Raw genomic sequence first — 11,714 nt, forward strand, 5'->3', positions numbered from 1 at the left:
AGTTTGTCCACCCTGTTCTTAGTTTGTCCACCCTGTTATTAGTTTGTCCACCCTGTTCTTAGTTTGTCCACCCTGTTCTTAGTTTGTCCACCCTGTTATTAGTTTGTCCACCCTGTTCTTAGTTTGTCCACCCTGTTATTAGTTTGTCCACCCTGTTCTTAGTTTGTCCACCTTGTTATTAATTTGTCCACCCTGTTCTTAGTTTGTCCACCCTGTCCTTAGTTTGTCCACCCTGTTCTTAGTTTGTCCACCCTGTTCTTAGTTTGTCCACCCTGTCCTTAGTTTGTCCACCCTGTTCTTAGTTTGTCCACCCTGTTATTAGTTTGTCCACCCTGTCCTTAGTTTGTCCACCCTGTTCTTAGTTTGTCCACCCTGTCCTTAGTTTGTCCACCCTGTTCTTAGTTTGTCCACCCTGTTCTTAGTTTGTCCACCCTGTTATTAGTTTGTCCACCCTGTTCTTAGTTTGTCCACCCTGTTATTAGTTTGTCCACCCTGTTCTTAGTTTGTCCACCTTGTTATTAATTTGTCCACCCTGTTCTTAGTTTGTCCACCCTGTTCTTAGTTTGTCCACCCTGTTCTTAGTTTGTCCACCCTGTCCTTAGTTTGTCCACCCTGTCCTTAGTTTGTCCACCCTGTCCTTAGTTTGTCCACCCTGTTCTTAGTTTTTCCACCCTGTCCTTAGTTTGTCCACCCTGTTCTTAGTTTGTCCACCCTGTTCTTAGTTTGTCCACCCTGTTATTAGTTTGTCCACCCTGTCCTTAGTTTGTCCACCCTGTTCTTAGTTTGTCCACCCTGTCCTTAGTTTGTCCACCCTGTTCTTAGTTTGTCCACCCTGTTCTTAGTTTGTCCACCCTGTTATTAGTTTGTCCACCCTGTTCTTAGTTTGTCCACCCTGTTATTAGTTTGTCCACCCTGTTCTTAGTTTGTCCACCTTGTTATTAATTTGTCCACCCTGTTCTTAGTTTGTCCACCCTGTCCTTAGTTTGTCCACCCTGTTCTTAGTTTGTCCACCCTGTTCTTAGTTTGTCCACCCTGTCCTTAGTTTGTCCACCCTGTTCTTAGTTTGTCCACCCTGTTCTTAGTTTGTCCACCCTGTCCTTAGTTTGTCCACCCTGTTCTTAGTTTGTCCACCCTGTCCTTAGTTTGTCCACCCTGTTCTTAGTTTGTCCACCCTGTTCTTAGTTTGTCCACCCTGTTCTTAGTTTGTCCACCCTGTCCTTAGTTTGTCCACCCTGTCCTTAGTTTGTCCACCCTGTCCTTAGTTTGTCCACCCTGTTCTTAGTTTTTCCACCCTGTCCTTAGTTTGTCCACCCTGTTCTTAGTTTGTCCACCCTGTTCTTAGTTTGTCCACCCTGTCCTTAGTTTGTCCACCCTGTCCTTAGTTTGTCCACCCTGTTCTTAGTTTGTCCACCCTGTCCTTAGTTTGTCCACCCTGTTCTTAGTTTGTCCACCCTGTTCTTAGTTTGTCCACCCTGTTATTAGTTTGTCCACCCTGTTCTTAGTTTGTCCACCCTGTTATTAGTTTGTCCACCCTGTTCTTAGTTTGTCCACCTTGTTATTAATTTGTCCACCCTGTTCTTAGTTTGTCCACCCTGTCCTTAGTTTGTCCACCCTGTCCTTAGTTTGTCCACCCTGTCCTTAGTTTGTCCACCCTGTTCTTAGTTTGTCCACCCTGTCCTTAGTTTGTCCACCCTGTTCTTAGTTTGTCCACCCTGTTCTTAGTTTGTCCACCCTGTTATTAGTTTGTCCACCCTGTTCTTAGTTTGTCCACCCTGTTATTAGTTTGTCCACCCTGTTCTTAGTTTGTCCACCTTGTTATTAATTTGTCCACCCTGTTCTTAGTTTGTCCACCCTGTCCTTAGTTTGTCCACCCTGTTCTTAGTTTGTCCACCCTGTTCTTAGTTTGTCCACCCTGTCCTTAGTTTGTCCACCCTGTTCTTAGTTTGTCCACCCTGTTCTTAGTTTGTCCACCCTGTCCTTAGTTTGTCCACCCTGTTCTTAGTTTGTCCACCCTGTTCTTAGTTTGTCCACCTTGTTATTAATTTGTCCACCCTGTTATTAATTTTTCCACCCTGTTCTTAGTTTGTCCACCTTGTTATGAGTTTGTCCACCCTGTTATCACTTTATCCACCCTGTTAAGCATTGTTTTTGTTTTTTGTTTTTTTACAATACTTTCATAAAATCAGCAGAAAACATGCTAATAATTCAGTGATAATGAAAGTTCACTTGAGTATCAATAAACCAGTGCTTTTAGGCATTTGTATCAGAAAACAAACACTTTTGAATTATGCGTTTGAGAAAGTAAGTACAATTCATACACAACATTAATATTTTCTGATAAATGTATTAACTGATATGCTTTTAAAGGGACAAAGGCACATGAGTTGTCTAAGATAATGTACAGAGTAGCCATAAAAGTGGCCATAAAACTGCATAAAACAAAATGGACATTTTTGATCTTCCATTTAATTTAATTTGTTTAATAAATGGTAAATAATTTTTTTCATCCCTCTCAATCAATCACCCTATCACGACTACACAAAAATGTAGTGAGTTTGATTTTCTACATTTTAGGATAACCAAAAGGCACAGAATACCAGGAATGACCATGTATATTTTGCGAGGGAACTTACCGAATACCCAAACCGATGCTGTGTGCTGGGCTAAATGCATCAGCTGAAAACTCACGAAGAGCTTATACATTGTGTAAAGGAGTCAAAACAGTGCAGGAGTTCCTCATAAACGAAGAGCTGCTGCAAGGAGACGCAATTTCCAATGGGCACCATCGCGACTACGACAAGAAAAAACTTATTCTGAGAGGTCTCGTCGTCTTTTCTGGTGCGCTCCAGGGTTCAGATGGCAGCGTTCACATTTGACCGTGAACCGCACTAATACACCAGGATTCGTTTTAATAAAACCAAACCTGACAAGTGTGAACACACCCTCATTTTTTTAATCTTGAAGATCTTAATTGCATCCTTATTTTTGCTGTCATCTAAGCAGAAATGAAACAGAAGAGCACTTTAAGATTACAATCGTATTGAAATCAGCATTTTGTTCTACTCTTTACAACAAGATCAAGGCATTTTAGTTAACTGCCTTCAGGAAAGTGTACAGACTTTAGAGTAAACACTTCACACCAGCCCTGAATGTTACTACAAGAGAAACATCACCTTCTGTCCGTTCCAGAGCGCCTGCGACACCTTCTGATTCATCTGAGGACACATTTCATCAATAAAGAAGCTTGTGTCAGATTTGTCTGTATCTCTTCATTCCCTCAAGAGAGTCAAGAGGGTACGAGAAGGGCGAAAATGTACAGTCATGGCTTGACAACCATAGTAGTCCTTGCAGTAGAGCTGGTGGCTTAAAATGTGTCTCGGATCTCCATGGCAACTGTGCAATCTCTCCGTCTCAGCCCTGCGATCTGGATGTCAGAGGTTGCAGCGCTCGCTAAACAGAATAATACAGTTAAACTGAGCTATAATGTGGCATTGGCACAAAAACAATCATGTATTTTAAATATTTTGGTCTAGTTGGATTGCATTGAACGATCATGGAAACAAATTCACTGCATTCATTAACAGTAGTTGTGATGTTGGGTCGTACCTTGAGGTCTGATTGGTTGGCGTGGGCAAGGCAGTTTGTGTCAGGATTGTGCATGTGGCTTTCAGTCCGGGGCAGGAGAATCATTCGACACTGTATGAAGAGAATCAGAGATTGAATAGCAAACCACTTAAAGTCACAAATGTGGCCTGAGAACACTATGGGCCAGATTTGCTAACCCTTGCTCCAGCTCAAATCCTCTTTTAGTGTTAAAACTACTGTGAGGATTGACTAAACACACGCAGTGAAACATTAGCGCTGAAAGGCGTGGACAGGGTTATTTCTGCGGCTGATCTTATTGCATATGCATTTGTAGGAGTTTCTCTTTCAGATGCAGAATTTATGTGAGAAGAGAATTTACATGAATCATGAGATGATTTACTAAGGTTTGCGCTCGTCAGTTTACTGGAGTTTACGCCGTTATTTACCGCCCACGTCTTAATAGTCTGGGCCTCATCGGCCAGAAATGGCTGAAAAATTTTATGATTTGAAATGTAATTTTTTTGCTTCATCGGAAAGGAAAGACACATGTCACATTAGCTATGTTAAACAAAACAATCACGGGCATGATTCAGATATGTTAAAGGGTTAGGGGGGGAATAGTCAAACTTGGCTCCTTCACGCTCAAAAATGGCCGACATACAGTAGGAAATTAATGGGAAAGATGAAAAAATATAAAAACTTGGTGGTACACACTATAAATCTGCTAGCCTGGATGCCACAACATTTGAGGTCGCGAAGTTCGTTCTGGACTTGGAGCAACTATGCTCGAACCAGAGCTGTTCGGACCAATCAGATTGTCAGGGCGGGCTTTATACGATGATTTATTAATTTGGTCAATTTAAAAACATGTCCCTTCATTCTCCCAGCGTCAAATTGGTGTAAAAACCCCACCCAGTGTCCAGAGGTGTCTTACTCGGACATTTACTCGAACCTCATCGAGTCACCAGGTGAGCCAGTGAATGATTTTACTTTGTTTTTGAATCATGAAGGAAATACGGATGATGCTATCAGAAGCTAAGGCCCCGTCCACACGCGATGCGTTTAGCTGTGTACATTAAAATGTTGTACCGTATCAGCGTTTCGTCCACACGGATCTGGCCTTCAGGCCAGTGCTCGAAGTGGGGCGCTACTCACCGGTGCGCAGTACCAGCACCTCGACATTTTACTCTTAAGCGGACATGCACCTTTTCTTGCGTACCGCTACTTCTCGCCATTATAACGAATCACTGTAGGTGCATTCACTATCGAGCTCCAAAACTGTTAAAGGGTTAGTTCACCCAAAAAATAAAATTAGCCCATGATTTACTCACCCTCAAGTCATCCGAGGTGTGTATGACATTCTTCTTTCAGACGAATATAATCTGAGTTATATTACAAAAGTCCAGGCTAATCCAAGCATTATTATAGCAGTAATAGTATGGACTTCAGTGGGCTCCAAACGGTTCAAGGTCCAAATGATAGTTGCAGCTTCAAAGGGCTTTAAACGACACCAGATGATGAATAAGGGTCTTATCTAGCCAAAACATCAGTTTCTGCGAGAAACCCTGCAGTATTTATGCTATTATTTTACCTCTTATCAGACGAACGTGATCATCTCTGAGCTCCGCCATAACTTCCGGAGAGTGAGGTCAAATTCGATCGTGGTCATAGATGTATCGATAGTAGATGCCTCATTCTACTGATCCGTGCAGGCGCTAATGAGGCATCTACGTATACATGGTATACATTGGATGACATGGGGGTGAGTAAATTATCAGCAAAAGTTTATTTAAAAGTGAACTAATCCTTTAAGTACTTTTAAAAACAAATACTTCTGTACTTTTACTTAAGTAAAAATCTGTTTTTAGAACTTTTACTTGTAACGGAGTAATATTTGACCAGTAGTACTTTTACTTTTACTCAAGTAATAGAGCTGTGTACTTTGTCCACCTCTGGTGTGGACGGGGCCTAAGTCAGGCTAGTTGTGTGGCTGGACAGAAAAGTGCACTCAGTACTTTAAGTATAAACACATAATATATACATAATATACTCTGGGAGAATGAACATGTTTTTAAATTGTCCAAATGAAGTGTGTGAATGTGTCTTTCACACTCTATGGCAGGACGGCTGGTCATATAATCACTTGACATGTTTAATTTGAGTGATTTCTTCAGTTCTTCACGTCTGTGTACGGCCATTGTTTTGTGCCGCTATTTTGTATTGAAGTCTATGGGAAGTCTAGTTTATTTTCCCCTAAAAAGGGGCGGTGATGAAATTAACAGTAAAGTTCCCGGATGTGCCAGTAGACCGCATCAAGCTAATTTGCCATGTTTAGAAAATCTGTCCCTAAATGTGCAGCATTTTAATAAATATGTGGGGCAAAACCCAGTTCATTGAAATGACACTACATAGATTCTAAGAGAAATTACTGGCATAAAAGATGCACTTATACACTCTGAACAATGCTGGGTTGTTTCAACTCAAATTTGGGTCAAATATGGACAAACCCAACCGTTGGGTTAAAAATGTAATTAAAAAATGTTACCCAATGGCTGGGTTTGTCCAAATTTGAGTTGAAACAACCCAGCATTGTTTAGAGTGTGCATCTTTTTGTTCCAAATGTGTCCTATGATAATCTCAAAACAGCTTTAGTTGATTATATACTCCAGGTCCTCCTGTGAGTCTGTGAGGGTTGCCATGGGAAACAGTAATTAACCATGAACTGAAGGCACCTGTTCCCAATTAAACACCACACATAAGGAGCAGCATCATCTGAGAAAGGTGAGTATGTCCTCCCAATGAAATCTAATTACTCTTCCCATATCCTCCTTCACGTCTGCATTGGAAAAGGTCAATGGTTTAGCTTGTCTAATCTGCATATATAGAAGCTGCACTGACCGTGGATCGGCTGTGAGTTGAGGATATACATCAGCAACAACAAAATGGGTGTTCATTTTGTATCCTACTTTATTTTCAACAGAATCCATTGCTATATACAGTGAAGCGGAGTTTGTAAGGGAACACCAAAGCAGTGTTATGTAAGGTTAGAAACCATCCGCTTATTATGTATCACAGGTCTAAAAGCTCCTTCAGATCCCAAAACGGTGTGCTAAAAGGTCATCATCTAACCTTTATCCCTATACCGAAATCCGATGTCCTGTACGCTGTGAGCCTTAGCTTAATGGTGTGCTATAAATGAACAATGCTCCTAAACGGCTGTTGAGATAGAGTAGAGGCTTGGACCCGGAAACAGCATTCAATACTTAACAAGCAGACAGCAAGGACACAGGAAAAGTGCTTGGAGTATAGTAATGCAGCACATCAAAAACACCAATGGGCCAAACAAGCCGCGCTGCCACAACAAATACATGGAGTGCTAAAAGCTTTGTTGATTATAATGGGAGCTATGTAGTTTCCTTCCATCACCATGTGCCACTCTGTCCCAGTGTGAGAGTAAGTGGTCATTAAAAAAGGCCCAAAGGACCGACCACAGGTAATGAATGGAAAAGGATTGTGCATTTGCTTAAATGATGGTGAAATTTACACATAAATCAGATCATTGTTATATTTCAAGTTAGTTTTATATATTCCCATCCCCTCACACCTTCTACAAGCCATCTTTCCTACACGTTTACCAGCACAAATTGCCAGCAGCCATATCACCCTGTAGCCCAAGACTGGTTTCCCACTGAAGCTAAGCAGGGCTGAGCCTGGTCAGTATCTGGATGGGAGACTCCTGGGTAAACTAGGCTTCTGCTGGTAGAGGTGTTAGTGAGGCCAGTAGGGGGCGCTCACCCTGTGGTCTGTGTGGGTCCTAACGCCCCAGTATAGTGATGGGGACACTATACTGGAACAAGCACTGTCCTTCGGTTGAGACGTTAAACCGAGATCCTGACTCTGTGGTCATTAAAAATCCCAGGATGTCCTTCGATAAAGAGTAGGGGTGTAACCCCGGCATCCTGGCCAAATTTGCCCATTGGCCTCTGTCCATCATGGCCTCCTAATCATCCCCATATACAGATTGGCTTCATCACTCTGTCTCCTCTCCACCAATCAGCTGGTGTGTGGTGCTGCACATTGGTGGTGGTTGAGGAGATTCCCCTCCTTCTATATGTAAAGCGCTTTAAGTGCCTAGAAAAGCGCCTACCACTCATAGCGAAAACACTTGAACAAGGTGTTTTCAAACAGGTATCATCTTTCCTCTCACAGAATAACCAGTTGGACGCCAACCAATCTGGTTTCAAGAACGGCGATTCAACTGAGATGCATTACTGTCGGTCACTGAAACCCTTCGGTTTTGCGAAAGCTGATTCAAAATCATCAGTTCTCGTCCTCTGGATCTGCTGCCTCTCATCACTGGGCATCACAGGAACTCCACTTGACTGGTTTTGAACCTATCTCACTGGGTCTTTCAGGGTTTCCTGGAGAAGGGAGGTATCCAAAACACATCAACTGATCACCGGGGTTCCTCAGGGTTCAGTTCTTGGACCTCTCCTCTTCTCCATATACATGCCATCACTGGGATTATACAGGCACATGGTTTCTCCAAGCGACAACCTTCCGGTATCTCTCTTGAATCCAAAATGGAAGTGACTTAAAGGGATAGTTCACCCAAAAACGAAAATGTGATGTTAATCTGCTTACTCCCAGGGCATCCAAGATGTAGGTGTCTTTGTTTCTTCAGTAGAACACAAATGAAGATTTTTAACTCCAGCCGTTGCCGTCTGTCAGTCGTATAATGCATGTCAATGGGGTCTGATTCTATTAGAGTAAAAAAAAACATGCACAGACAACTTCACATTAAACCCTGCGGCTCGTGGCGACACATTGATGTCTTAAGACACGAAACGATCGGTTTCTGAGAGAAACCCAACGGTATTTATGCTATTATTTCACCTCATATCAGACGAATGTCATCAACTCTCCAGACCGCTCCAGATATATACATAGATGCCTCATTAGTGCCTGCTCGGATCGGTCGAATGAAGAATCTACGTATATACAGGGAGTGCAGAATTATTAGGCACGTTGATTTTCTGATCATATTTTTTTTCCAGGCACATTTGACCATTTCCAAACCACAGTAATCCTAATAACTACTATTGATTTAGTATTTAATAATGTATAAGTGATATATAATTGTTCATGAAGGCTGGAAATGAAAATCACCTTATATTCAGGTGTGCAGAATTATTAGGCATGTTTTCTTTTACAGATAAATTGAGCCAAAAAAGAGATTTAACTCAGACTGAAAAGTCAAAAAGTATTAAATGCCCATGAGAAGGATGCAATACTAATGCAATACTAGACATTGCAGTTAAGGCATGACCATTGGACAGTGAAATGCTCGTTGGGTCAGCAGGATCTGACAAAAACATGTGGCGGAGAAAAGACACCTGTTAACTGCAAAAGAATTAAGAATTAAGGTGAAGAATTAAGGGTGAAACCATCAGGAACCCTTTAGTCTCCAGCGCCACCATTTTCCAAAGCTGAACCTACCTGGAGTCTCCAGAAGTGCAAGGTGTCAGGATCTCAGAGACTTCAGTTAGGTAAAGAATCCTAAAAAATGACCCCACTAGATAAGAATCACAAGCTGAAGTGTTGTAAAATACATAATGAAGGTTTTTTTATAGGCTTTATGGACAGATAGGTTGAGAATGACTCTTGAAGGACCAGCACCACATCCTCTAGTACCACTGTTTGAAGAATTCATCTTCCAGAATCTGGCAGTACGTTTTGGGAGTTCATTTTTAGTCCATCTCTGCAAAACGGACTTCAGGATGGACTAAAATGAACTTCCAAAACGTACTGCCAGATTCTGGAAGATGAATTCTTCAAACAGTGGTTTAATACTTTTTGACTTTTCAGTCTGAGTTAAATCTCTTTTTTGGCTCAATTTATCTGTAAAAGAAAACATGCCTAATAATTCTGCACACCTGAATATAAGGTGATTTTCATTTCCAGCCTTCATGAACAATTATATATCACTTATACAATATTAAATACTAAATCAATAGTAGTTATTAGGATTACTGTGGTTTGGAAATGGTCAAATGTGCCTGGAAAAAAATATGATCAGAAAATCAACGTGCCTAATAATTCTGCACTCCCTGTATATCTATGATCGCGCCGGTATTTTGACCTTACTCACAGGAAGTTATGGCGGTCTGGAGTCTGATGACATTCGTCTGATATGAGGTGAAATAATAGCATAAATACCGTTGGGTTTCTTGCAGAAACCGATTGTTTCGTGTCTTAAGACATTAATGTGTCGCCACGAGCCGCAGGGTTTAATTTGAAGTTGTCTGTGCATGTTTTTTGTACTCTAATAGAATTGGACCCCATTGACATGCATTATACGACTGACAGACGGCAACGGTTGAGTTAAAAATCTTCATTTGTGTTCGACTGAAGAAACAAAGACACCTACATCTTAGATGCCCTGGGGGTAAGCAGAAAAACAACATTTTCGTTTTTGGGCGAACCATCCAGCTAAGTTCATCAATTACCCCATCAAGGTCGGTCAGAAATCTTGGAGTCATCTTTAAGGAACCAGCTGACCTTTAAAGACCACATCTCAAAGACAGCTCGGTCATGCAGGTTTGCACTGCACAACATCAGGAAGATCAGGCCTTTCCTTACGGAGCATGCAACACAACTTCTCGTTTCATTTCTAGGCTTGATTACTGCAATGCTCTTCTGTTCTGGCTGGACTTCCATCATGAGCAGTCAAACCTCTTCAAATGATTCAGAACATTTGCATTCCCTATTCTTTGCTGGTGGAATGATCTCCCAGCCTTTATCCTGAATGCAGAATCCCTGGCAACATTCAAAAGACATGAGCACTTAACCTCATCATAATAAAAACCGTTAGCTTATGATACCCTAGGTAATGTCTGAACTTTGTATTTTGAGCACTTCTTTGAGCCTCTTCACGATGAATAGCTTGCTGTATTCCTCATTTGTAAGTCACTTTGAATACAAGCGCCTGCAAAATGAATGAATGTAAACATCAGTTATTTAAAAAAACACCCTTATTACACTGATGGATAGATGCACTTTTATGATGGACAGATGCACTTTTATGATGGATAGATGCACTTTTATGATGAATAGATGCTCTTTTATGATGGATGATGCACTTTTATGATGGATGGATGCACTTTTATGATGGATGGATGCACTTTTATGATGGACAGATGCACTTTTATGATGGACAGATGCTCTTTTATGATGGATAGATGCTCTATTATGATGAATAGATTCACTTTTATGATGGATGGATGGATGGATGGATGGATGGATGGATGCACTTTTATGATGATGGATGCACTTTTATGATAATAGATGCACTTTTATGATGGATAGATGCACTTTTATGATGGATGGATGCACTTTTATGATAGATGGATGCAATTTTATGATGGATGGATGAACTTTTTTGGGCTTCAAATTGTGGGTTCCCTTTCACTGCCATTATAAAGCTTGGAAGAGCCAGGACATTTATTAATACAACTCCAATTGTACTCGTCTGAAAGAAGAAAGTCATATACACCTAGAATGGCTTGAGGGGGAGTAAATCATTTTTGGGTGAACTATCCCTTTAAAGAGTCTCCAACTAATAGTTATGACATTGTGGTGGTGTTCATGTGTGCACATCTCATAAATATGATAATTTTGACTGAGGGCAGGACTGCTATAATCACATTCTCTTACCTTCTGACTGTGCCTCAGTGCATCTGGTCATGGACGGTTGGGAATGTTCAACTTATAATATCAAGGGATTTCTTCGCTCCCTCGCTGCCGTGTATTCGGAGTCACACAAAAGATTAGTTTCCTGTGGAAAGTGTGATGTTGTGCTTCATTATGCTGGGCTTTGTATTGGAGTGTGGTAGACTCGAGAGAGCTCTCTGTTGGCATTCCCATTCATTTCAATTGCCGTTGCTCGGCTTCCGCATGCAGTGCCAGAATGCTGACATCCAGTAAATGTCACGTGAATGCTGTCTATATTAGACTATTCTTGCAGATGAATTATAAAAAATATTTTCATGCATTTTAGAGCTATCCAAAAAAAAGGAGGGAGGGGGGGGGGCACTCGTGAAGCATCTACAGTATATAAATTACAAATA

The sequence above is a fragment of the Gobio gobio genome (genome assembly GCF_949357685.1).
Source record: "Gobio gobio genome assembly, chromosome: 12".
Lineage (NCBI taxonomy): Eukaryota > Metazoa > Chordata > Actinopteri > Cypriniformes > Gobionidae > Gobio > Gobio gobio.